The sequence below is a fragment of the Ictidomys tridecemlineatus genome, chromosome 9 (assembly GCF_052094955.1).
Source record: "Ictidomys tridecemlineatus isolate mIctTri1 chromosome 9, mIctTri1.hap1, whole genome shotgun sequence".
Classification (NCBI taxonomy): domain Eukaryota; kingdom Metazoa; phylum Chordata; class Mammalia; order Rodentia; family Sciuridae; genus Ictidomys; species Ictidomys tridecemlineatus.
This window is the reverse complement of record NC_135485.1, coordinates 94552027-94563479: the sequence shown is the minus strand read 5'-3', so window position 1 is coordinate 94563479 and position 11453 is coordinate 94552027. Positions and strand designations below refer to the sequence as shown.

Genomic DNA, 11453 nt, shown 5'->3' with positions numbered 1-11453 from the left:
CAGGCTCATTTTTCTTTCCTAGAATAATATTTCAAAATCTTTTAAAGGGTTCTGTAAGAAATGCCTTAAGAGTCACACGGGTAGATGCTAACTGTTTCAACAAGGAGCCCTGTTTCATGAGGCTCTCACAGATCAGTTGTTTGCTTTTTCTTTCTTACATTTTCTCCCGATTTCCTCATGGCAAGACATATAGGCACACAGGAAATAGAGATCTTGTTTCATTTTGAAAACATAAAATAGCCTTCCTAGATCCCTCACATCAAAGCAATTATCTGAGTAAAATTTATTTTCGAAAGACAACTCAAATGCAGGATGATTTTCTACATTATGTGGACAGCTGTCAATTTATAATCCATTCTGTCAGAATAGCTACGACCTGAATAGCCTTGTTACTGTACGGTTCTTCAAACATGGTAAGTGATAAAAATGAATGCCTGCCTCTTACTTTATCGATGGATAATGCTAACATGATTTTCACTTCTCATCTTTAGTTTTCATTCCCTGTTACAAGACTCTTAGATTTTTCTTCCACAAAGCAGTATGGACTGGTCTTAAACATGGGAGTTCTGGTGGAATGTATCTGACCTGACTTTCCTCTGCACATATATGAATCTACCTCCGTGAAGCTCACCCTCATGCATATCCACAAAGCACTAATTTTACATAAAAACTGTAAATTAATAGAAGGAAAAAACGGTAGAGTACAGAAGGAGAAAGGGAGAGGAAAAGGGAAGCCCTGGGGACTGAATTAGAGCAATTATATTATACAATTCCATGCTTGTATAATCATGTCAAAATGAACCCTAATATTATACATAAATAAAATGAATGAATAAAAAATACATGGGAGTTCTGGAATCACAATTACTTAGCAAGTGACCTGTTTCCACATCTGTATAACCAGGATATTAATTGTATCTGATTCATAAAATTGTAATGAGGATTGAAAGACATAAATGTAGCAAAGTGCTTAGAAAGTAATTGAAAACAGGGTCTTAAAGAGAAATCCATATTTGTAGTAACAAGTCCATGGACAGAGAATATATACACAAAATGTGGTATATACATACAGTGGAATATTACTCAGTCTTTAAAAGGAAGGAAATTTTGACGCATGCTGCAACATGGGTGAAATTTGAGGACGTTTTCTATTTAGCCAGTTGCAGAAAGACAGATATTGTGTAATTTCACTTACATGAGTTATCTAGAATAGTGAAACTCGTAGGAAGAAAATAAAATGGTGGTTGGCAGGGACAGGGAATGGGAAGGTATTGTTTAATGAGTAAAAAGTTTCAATTATGCAAGATGAAAAAGTTCTGGAGATTGGTTGCATGACAATATGCAAATAAGAAAACTTAACATGAACTGGACACTTAAAAACTGTTATGATAGGAGGGAAAAGGGAGGTAGTGGGGAAGAAAAGTAAGAAAATTTTATGTGCATGTATGAATATTACATAATGAGTCCACTATTACGTGTAATTGTAATGTACCAATATAAATGGTTACAAAGGTAAATTGCATGTGTTTTATCACAACAGAAAATTTTAAAGACGAAAAATGTAAAAAAAAGGTCTTGTTTTATCTTGAAAAAAAAAACACATACATGACATAGACAACTTCAACAGACAACTATTATCTTTCTCTTTTTGAAATTTTCTGATTTAGAACCAGGCTCTTAGATGCCCTATGATATGGTAGAGATATTTAATAAAAATAGGAGAAAGTCTCTGAGTTCACACAGAAATAAGCAACTGACTTTTTTTCTAGGGTTGTTGGAGGGGCCCTGGGCGGGGATAAGCCCTGTGAGGAAGGAAATACCTGGAATCAGATACCCACGCGGGGATCAGAAGCACACTAGTGAGCTTGCTGTGGGGTGGCACCATAGAAGCTGGCAGCCAACCAGTTAGCTGTTTATGTAAATGAAGGAGGGCTACTAGAGGTCCTGGTTCTTCCTGGTCCAGCCGTAGGTCACTGTAAACTCTCTGCAGGCCATAAAAGGAGAACAAGAAGTGGCTACATTCAAGCATGAGAAGAATAAATTAATGTCCGTAAGATGTATGGCATTCAAAGCTCACATCCACTGCTCTGACAGCAGGGTATTGCCCAGGGCTCAAGGACACTGAGTGATATCATATAATACAAGAAAGTAACCTAACCATTGGAGAAGGGGCTATAAATTCCAAATACCTTGGGGTAAATTAACAAGAAATATTCAGTGCTGACATAAAGGAAAACACAAAACTTTACTGGGGACTGTAAAAGAAGTCCTAAATAAATGAAACAAAATACATTGTTCTCAGATGAGAAGAACTTACATAAAATTTTAAAACTCCCAACTCCCAAACTTCATTTATAAGTGTAATTCCATCAAAAATCCTGATTCCAAAATTATATAACAAAAGAATAAAGAGTGGAATTAAAATTCTTCAGCAAAAATATCTGGACAATGTAGTTCTGTCATGCTATTAGAAGGATTGAAGAAACAGATTTCAAATCCAATGGCTCATCCAAAATATATGCAGATTTAAAATTAATGAATTGGTATTTTTAATCAACAGAGAAAGAGTAGATTTTTTAAAAAATTTTTAGTTGGAGATGAACACAATACCTTTATTTTATTTATTTTATTTTTGTGTGGTGCTGAGGATCAAACCCAGTACCTCACACTTGCGAAGCAAACTCTCTACCATTGAGTTACAACTGCAGCCCAAAAGAGTACATTTTTATTTTTTTATCCTTATGTTTGAGTCTTTAATGAAACAAATTTGATTATGTATAAGAAAACACTCTTCAGATTCTATTTGTTTTATTATTATCTAGCCCTTCTCTTTTTTTTAATTGATTTTATTTTTTAAATATATGACAGCAGAATGTGTTATAATTCTCCAAAAGAGTAGATTTTTAATAAGCAGTTGCTTTAAATTTTTTAACTCTGAAAAAATATATATTCCTTAACTAACATTATATTTATCAAGCATTGCTGTATTTATGTACAATTTAAATGACAGTTGGTTTTAAGGCAATCAATATATTTCTTGTGTGAGAAATAAAATGGCCAATATAACTTTGAAAAAGTGATCAAACTTTTTTCTTTTTCTGGTACTCGGGATTGAACCCAGGAGTACTTAATCATTGTGCCACATCTCCAGCCATTTTTTTTTAAGAGAGAGAGAATTTTAATATTTATTTTTCAGTTTTCGGGGGACACAACATCTTTGTATGTGGTGCTGAGGATTGAACCCGGGCCGCATGCATGCCAGGCGAGCGTGCTACCGCTTGAGCCACATCCCCAGCCCCTCTCCAGCCCTTTTTAAAAAATATTTTATTTAGAGACAGAGTCTTGCTGAGTTGCTTAGGGCCTCACTAGGTTGCTGAGGCTGATCTTGAACTCATGATCCTCCTGCCTCAGCCTTCTGAGCCACTGGAATTACAGGCCTATTCCACCAAGCCCTGCTCAAACTCTTTACAATTTAAAAGTGCAGATTAAAACTATGATAGGAATTTAGCCCATGGAATTGAATTGGCATTTAAAAACCATGAAAGATCAAGGAAAGGGCATTTCCATTAACTTCAGTAAGAATATAAATTGATATGATCTTTTCAGAAGCAATTTGGCAAAGTGCTTCTAAATATTAGAAAATGTTCATATCTTTTTACCTCTAGAAAATGTTTTTTAAATAATGAGAAATTCAATATCTAGAAATATTTTGAACTATGTAACCCAGAAATCTTCTTTCTGTAAAAACACCCAGAAATCTTACATTAAAAATATTTTGAGGGGGCTGGGGCTGTAGCTCAGTGGTAGAGCACTTGCCTAGCACATCTGAGGCACTAGGTTTGATCCTCAGCACCACATAAAAATAAACAAATAAAATAAAGGCATGCTGTCCATCTACAACTACCAAAAAAATATAAAAAGAAAACAAAATAATAAAAAAATATATTTCTTCCTGGGCATGATGGCATATACCTGTAATCCCAGTGGCCCAGGAGGTTGAGATAGGAGAATTGAGGGTTCAAAGCCAGCCTCAGCAAAAGTGAGACATTAAGCAACTCAGTGAGATCCTGTCTCTAAATAAAATACGAAATGAGGCTGGGAATGTGGCTCAGTGGTAGAGTGCCCCTGCTTTCAATCCTCAGTACCCCCCAAAATATATACTTTTTTTTCTTTTTCTCTTTTAAATGCTTGGGGAAAGGATAATAAGGAGCTGGAGCAAGAGAAGGGGGAGAGGGAGGAGAAAACTATGAAACAGTATAAATAAGTTTATGAACTAAAATGTTGGTAGTTCCAGAGGAGTTCATTGGTGTAAGAGTGGAATTAAGGTAAGGCACTTCTTAAAACATATTTTAAATATTTAATTGATGCATAGTAAATGCTTTTATTTTGAGGATACCACATGATATTTCAGTCTTGGAAACAATGTGTAATGATCAGACCTGGATAATTGCTATGTGCATTACCTCAAACATTTACCATTTTCTATGTTGGGAACATCCAAATCCTCTCTGCTAGCTATTTTGAAGCAATTGACTAATTGTTGTCAACCATAGTTACTGTTCTTCTGAGCTAGCAAACACTATAAGTTATTTCACCTACCCAATGGTGCCCCTGTACTAGTTAAACAACCTATCTCCATCTTCCCACTGCCACACCCTTCCCAGCCTCTGGTAACCACATTTCTACCCTCCACCTCTATAAGAACAACTTTCTTAGTTTCCACATATAAGTGAAAATGTGTGGTAGTTGTCTTTCTCTGCCTGACATTTCATTTAAAAATGTCCCCCAAAGGACTTTAAAATCAGCATGGTACAGTGACACAGCCACATCAATGTTTATAGCAGCTCAATTCACAATAGCTAAACTATGGAGCCAACCTAGGTGCCCTTCAACAGATGAATGCATAAAGAAAATGTGGTACATATTCACAATGGAATATTATTCAGCCTTAAAGAAGAATGAAATTATGGCATTTGCAGGTAAATAGATGGAGTTGGAGAATATCATTCTAAGTGAAATAAGCCAGTCCCCAAAAAAACAAAATCAAAATGTTTTCTTTGATACACAGATGCTGATCCATAATGAGTGGGGGTGCTAGGGAAGAATGGAGGAACTTTGGATTGGACAGAGGGAAGAGAGGGGAGGAGAGTGGGGGTGGAGGTGGGAAGGGTGGTGGAATGAGATGGACATTATTACCCTATGTACATGTATGATTACATGAACAGTGTGACTCTGCATCATGTACAGCCAGAGAAATGAGAAATTGTGCTCCATTTGTTTACAATGAGTTCTTCTGTTGTCATGTATAACTAATTAGAACAAATTAAAAAAAATTTTTTAAATGTCCCCCAGATTCATCCATGTTTTTATAAATAAATGACAGGATTTCACTTTTTTAAGGATGAATAATGTTTTATCTTTTATGTATATATTATATTCCATCACATATGTACATGATTTTATATATTTTATTTATAATATATATTTATACATATAATTATACATAAAATTTGTTCATGTAAAATAATAATATATAATATTTCAACACTATTCACAATTTCCAATACATGAAATGCATATGTAATACACATTATGTAATTTATATAAGTACAAATTATAATGCACTAACTAGAAAAATCATAATAATGATAGAAGGGAAGTCAGTAGAGCATTGCAAATGAATCAAGGGGAGAGGAAAGGAAGCTACTGGGGAATGAGATTGATCAAATTATGTATATGTAAAATATGGCCTAATGAATTCCACTGTTATGTATCATTATAATGTACCACTGAAAAAAAGAGTTAAAAACAGTGTCAGTGGGGCTGGGGAGGTGGCGCAAGCAGTAACGCGCTCGCCAGGCATGCGAGGGATGCTGGGTTCCATCCTCAGCACCACATAAAAATAAAAATAAAAATGTTGTGTTCACCGAAAATTAAAAAATAAATATTTAAAAAATTCTCTCTCTCTCTCTCTCTCTCTCTCTCTCTCTCTAAAAAAAAGTGTCAGTGTTGTTTTAATTTGAAGCTTTTGAATGAGGTTGAGTATCTTTCTCTAGACTTAAGAGCCAATTGTACTTCCTTTTTTGTGAACTGCTCATATCCCTTCTGACTTTTGAATATATTTTTAGCCTTTTTCTTATTAATTTAGTGGAAGATTTAATATTAAGAAATTAGCCTTTTGTCTGACTTACAAGTATTCTATCAGTTTTCATTTGTCTTTCAACTTTCAACTAACACTTTATTGAGATAATTGACATCAATAAACTGCCTATATTTAAAGTGTATAACTTTAAAGTTTAAAAACTTTACTGAAGTACAATTTACATCCAATAAACTACATATTTAGCTGAACAGCTTGATTAAGTTTTTACCTGTGTGTCCACCTGTGAAACACAATCAAGACAATGAACACATTCATTATCCCCAAGTTTTCTTGTGCTCCCCCCTCTTCCTATTCCCCAGACAACAGCAGATCTGCTTTTTGTCACTATTCATTGGTTTGAATTTCCATAGTTCTATCTGAATAGAAACATACAGGCTTTTGTCCAGCTTCTTTTACTCCTCATAATTATTAAAGTTCTCACCCACATTGTTGTGTGTATTAATAGTTCTTTTTTTATTACTGAACTGTATGTCACAATGGTCCTTAATGATTTTTCAATGGGCTCAGAAAAGATGTATAGACACATTCTTTCTCTCTCTGTCTCTCTCTCTCTGTCTCTCTCTCTGTCTCTCTCTCTGTCTCTCTCTCTCTCTCTCTCTCTGTCTCTCTCTCTGTCTCTCTGTCTCTCTGTCTCTCTCTCTTTCTCTCTCTCTCTCTCTCTCTCTCTCTCTCACACACACACACACACATACACACACTCAGAGAGAAAGAGAGAATGACAAAGGAGAGGGATAAAATGTAAATGATTGGTGAAAGTAGGTAAAGAATACATGGGAGTTCCTTGTACTGTTTTTTAAAAAATAATAAAAAAAAAGAAACTTCTTTGAGGTTGAATTTACTTACCTTGAATTCACTCAATTCAAGTGTAAAACTGTCAGGGATGTTGCTCAGCGGCATAGCCCTTGCCTAGCATGCACAAGACCCTGGGTTTGATCCTCAGGATCAAAAAAATAAAAATAAGAAAAAAATCAAAGTGTACAACTCAATGTTTTTTAATATGTCCACAGGTTCCAGGAATTAGGACATGGATATATTTAGAGAGATGTGTCCTCATGTCCATTTTTAATTAAGTTAAGTGCCTTTTTATTACTTATGTATAAACATAATTGTACATATTGATGGGGCATGGTGTGACTTTTGAATACATATATAATTAGCATTTCCATCTTTTTATCACTTCCTGATGTTTGAGACCTTCAAGTTCCTCTCTTCAAGCTTTTTATAAAATAAACAAGTTGTGAACAAACGCTACCTTATTGTGCTACAGAACACTAGAACTTAATGCTCTTAGCTAACCATACTTATGGTACCTGTTATCAAGTCTCTCCATTCTCCCTCCTCCTACTTTTCCCAGCCAGGTATAAATACTATTCTACTTTCAGATCAACTTCCACATATGAGAGAGGACATATGGTATTTGTTTTCCTGTTTCTGGCTTTTTCGCTTAACATATTGTCCTAGGTTCCACTCATGTTGCTGAAAACAGAATTCTATCCTCTTTATGGCTGAACAATATTCCATTATGTGTGTGTGTGTGTGTGTGTGTGTGTGTGTGTGTGTGTGTGTGTATCGCACCTTCTTTATCCATTTATCCATTGATGGATGCCTAGATTGATTCCATATCTTGGCTGTTGTAAATAGTGCTGCAGTGAACATGGAAATGCAGGTAATTTTGATATACTGATTTTACTTCTTTTGGATATATACTCAGGAGTGGGATAACTGTAGCATATGGTAAATCTATTTTTAGTTTTTGAGGAATCACCATACTGTTCTCCATAATGAGTATACTGACTGACATTTCCATCAATAGTGCATAAGAGTTCTCTTGTCTCCACATCCTCACCAATATTTGTTGTTTTCACTTTTTTTCTTTCTTTTTTTTTAACAGTAGAAAACCCATTTATTCAAGGAAGAAGTAAGGGATAGGTCTCCAACATCCCCAAGAAACGGATAACCTGTAAGAAATAGCACATGGGTCCAGAGACCGTGTCTGGGGGACCCAATTATTAATTCCATTTCCATTTTTTAGTTGAGTCAAACAGCAGTCATATTTGTAATTCAGTTTGGCTGTTCTTGATGACAAAATATAAACAAGAAAATTCATTTTGACACATTGTACACAAATGGAGCACAACTTCTCATTCCTCTGGCTCTACATGGTACTGAGTCACACCAGTAGAGTAATCATACATGTATATAGGGTAATAATGTCTGTCTCATTCTACGGTCCTTCCCGTCCCCACTGTCCACCCCTCCCCTCACTCCCCTCTGCACAATCCAAAATTCCTTCATTTTTCCCTACCCCCCCCCCACTATCGTCATTCTGACTAGGATAAAATGATATCTCATTATGGTTTTGATTTTCATTTCCCCAATGACTAGTGATACTAAGGTTTTTGTCATATACTTGTCAGCCATTTGTATTTCTTTTTTTGAGTAATGTCAGTTCAGATCTTTGCCCATTTTTAAATTAGATCATTTGGGGGATTTTTTGGTGTTGCTAATGTTTTTGAATTCCTTATACATTCTAAATATTAATCCTTTGTCAGATAGTTTGCAAATATTTTCTCCTCTTTAGTTTGACTTTTCATTCTACTGTTTGTTTCCTTTGCTGTGTAGACATTTCTTTGTTTGCTTTAATCCCATTTGTCAGTTTTTGTTTGTGATGCCTGTGCTGTTAGGGCCATATGCAAAAAAATCATTGCCTATACTGGTATTTTGAAGGGCTTTCCCTCTGCTTTCTTCTAAGGATTTCATAGTTATATTTAGGTCTTTGATCTAATTTGAGTTGACTGTTTAAAAAATTGTTTTTAGTTGTAGATGGACATAAACCTTTATTTTATTTATTTATTTTTACATGGTGCTGAGGATGGAATCCAGTGCTTCACATGTGCTAGGTGAGCGCTCTACCACTGAGCCACAACCCCAGGCCTTAGGTTAACTTTTGTACAAGTTGAGAGGTAAGGGTCAACTTTTATTCTTCTGCATATTGATTTTCAGTTTTCTCAGCACTGTTTATTGAAGAGACTGTCTTTTCTCCAAAGTATGTTTTTGGTAAGTTTGTCAAGAATCAATTGACTATATATGTGTAAATTTGTTTCTTAGATCTCTATTCTCTTTCTTTGGTTTATGTGTCAATTTTTATTCCAGTACCATGATGTCTTGATTATTATAGGCCTGTAATATACCTTGTGATTGAGCATTGCATTGCTCCAGCTTTATTCTTTTTGTTCAAGATTGCTTCAGCTGTATGGGATATATGTGTGTGTGTGTGTGTGTGTGTGTGTGTGTGTGTGTGTGTGTGTGTATTGCTTCCATATAATTTTTAAGATAATTTTTCTAGTTCTGTGAAGAATGCCATTGGTATTTCAATGGGGCTTGTATTAAATCGGTTAATTATTTTAGGCTATATGGGCATTTTCACAGTATAAATTCTCTCAATTCATGAACATGGGATGTCTTTTTTCAGGTTGTTTTTAATTGTTGTATGGTAATTATCCATAATAGTGGGATACATTGTGGCATATTCTTACATGCACATAATTTGGTCATCTTTGCAGTTTTGTATATATATCTTATTTAATTTCTTTCACCAGTGTTATGTCAGTTTTTTCAGTTTCTTAATAGTGTACTTTGAAGCACTAAAATTTTAAATTTTGATAAAATCCAATTTATCTTTTTCTTTTGTTGTTTGAGCACTACTTAATCCAAAGCTATGTGAATGTATTTCTGTGTTTTAACCTAAAAGTTTTATAATTTTCCTCTTAAATTTTGAGTCTTTGCTCCATTTTAGCTAAATTTTTTTGTTTGTAGCATGAATTAGAGGTACAATTTTATTCCTTTCCATATGGGTATCTGGTTGTCCCAGCACCATTTGTTGGAAAAACTATTCTTACCAGGGAGTGGGAGAGAAGGAGGGAAAGTGGAGGTTCTGGGGAAATAAATTAATAAAGTTATATTGTTCTATTTGGTGCATGTATAAATATGCAACAATAAATGCCACTATTGTGTTTAATGACAATACATAATTATATGTATAATTATAATGCACTAATAAAATTGAAAAAATACTATTATTTTCCCATTGAATGGTCTTGGTACCTTGTTAAAAATCAAATGACCACAAATGTAAGCATTCATTTCTGGACTCTAATTCTATTTTATTGCTGCACATGTTTAACCTTATGCCAATACCATACTGTCTTGATTACTGCAGCTTTGAAGTAGATTTTGAATCCAGAAAGTATTGAGTCCTCCACCTTTGTTCTTTTTCAATATTATTTTGGCTGTTCTGGGACTTTTGAATTTCCATATGAATCTCCTTTTGTGGGTGCAGAGCTGCACAGTGAAAAGCTGTTGTCTACACTCACATCCTTGCTGTCCAAGAATTGGTTGCAATCTATGCAGGTCTTGGGATAGAAGATGGTCACAGCTTTGGTACACTGCAAATGGGCCAACAACTTCAACAAAGTGAATGGGTCACTCCTGGAGATGAGTGAACCAAACAAACAGCACTACAAGTTGCTAGAATCTGTTCTACCTCTGAGCAAAGAGTGTTTGGTTAGCATGGACATAGTGGCTGTGTGAAGGATGGTGATCATGTGACCCAGATTTAAGAAATTTGCTGGTCCATCTCCAAAGCCCTGGTGCCTCTTACCAGAAATACCTGGATGAGGCTTCTAAGAAGACCAAAGACATCCTCATCAAGTAGGACCAGACCCTGCTGACAGCTCACTCTCCTCACTGCAAATCCAAGAAGTTCAGAGGCTCTGGTACCACAATGGCTACCAGAAATCCTACCAAAAGGCCTACCAGGAGGAGCAGGGCTCACCTTTATATTAAACTGTGGCTATGGGATTTAAGGTTTAGAAGGACAGGGAAGGAGGCACTCTTTCAGTTTAAGATAATATAAACACACAAGAGTACAATAAATATTTTGTTTAATACCAAAACCTGCCAGTGTGAGGAAAACCATAAAGACAACAGCAGCAACAAAATTTTGGAAGTTGGAAAGCAAATGGATGTGTGATAATTGATTTAGCACCTCCAAGAAATGCAAATCCCTAGCTGGCAGGAAGGAAAGTTCAGATCCAGTGTAATGTGCACTACAGTTCTCAAAATGATCAGAAATTGGCAACACCAGAAAAATCTGCAACTGAGCGTGAAAATGTTCCTAAATAAGGAAGTGTGGGTAAAAACTGTTTGAGAAGCAGATCAATTTCCCAAATCCCTTACCCCAACCTAGATAAAACAGAAGGGATGCCATGAGACCAGAGGGGTGTCTGGT

The 11453-nt window shown here is 35.4% G+C and overlaps 1 pseudogene; it reads left to right on the top strand.

Annotated features, from left to right (window-relative positions):
- The first annotated feature begins 7817 nt into the window (after positions 1-7817).
- LOC144366475 (small ribosomal subunit protein uS9 pseudogene) lies at positions 7818-11008 on the top strand (annotated as a pseudogene).
- Positions 11009-11453: the final 445 nt, after the last annotated feature.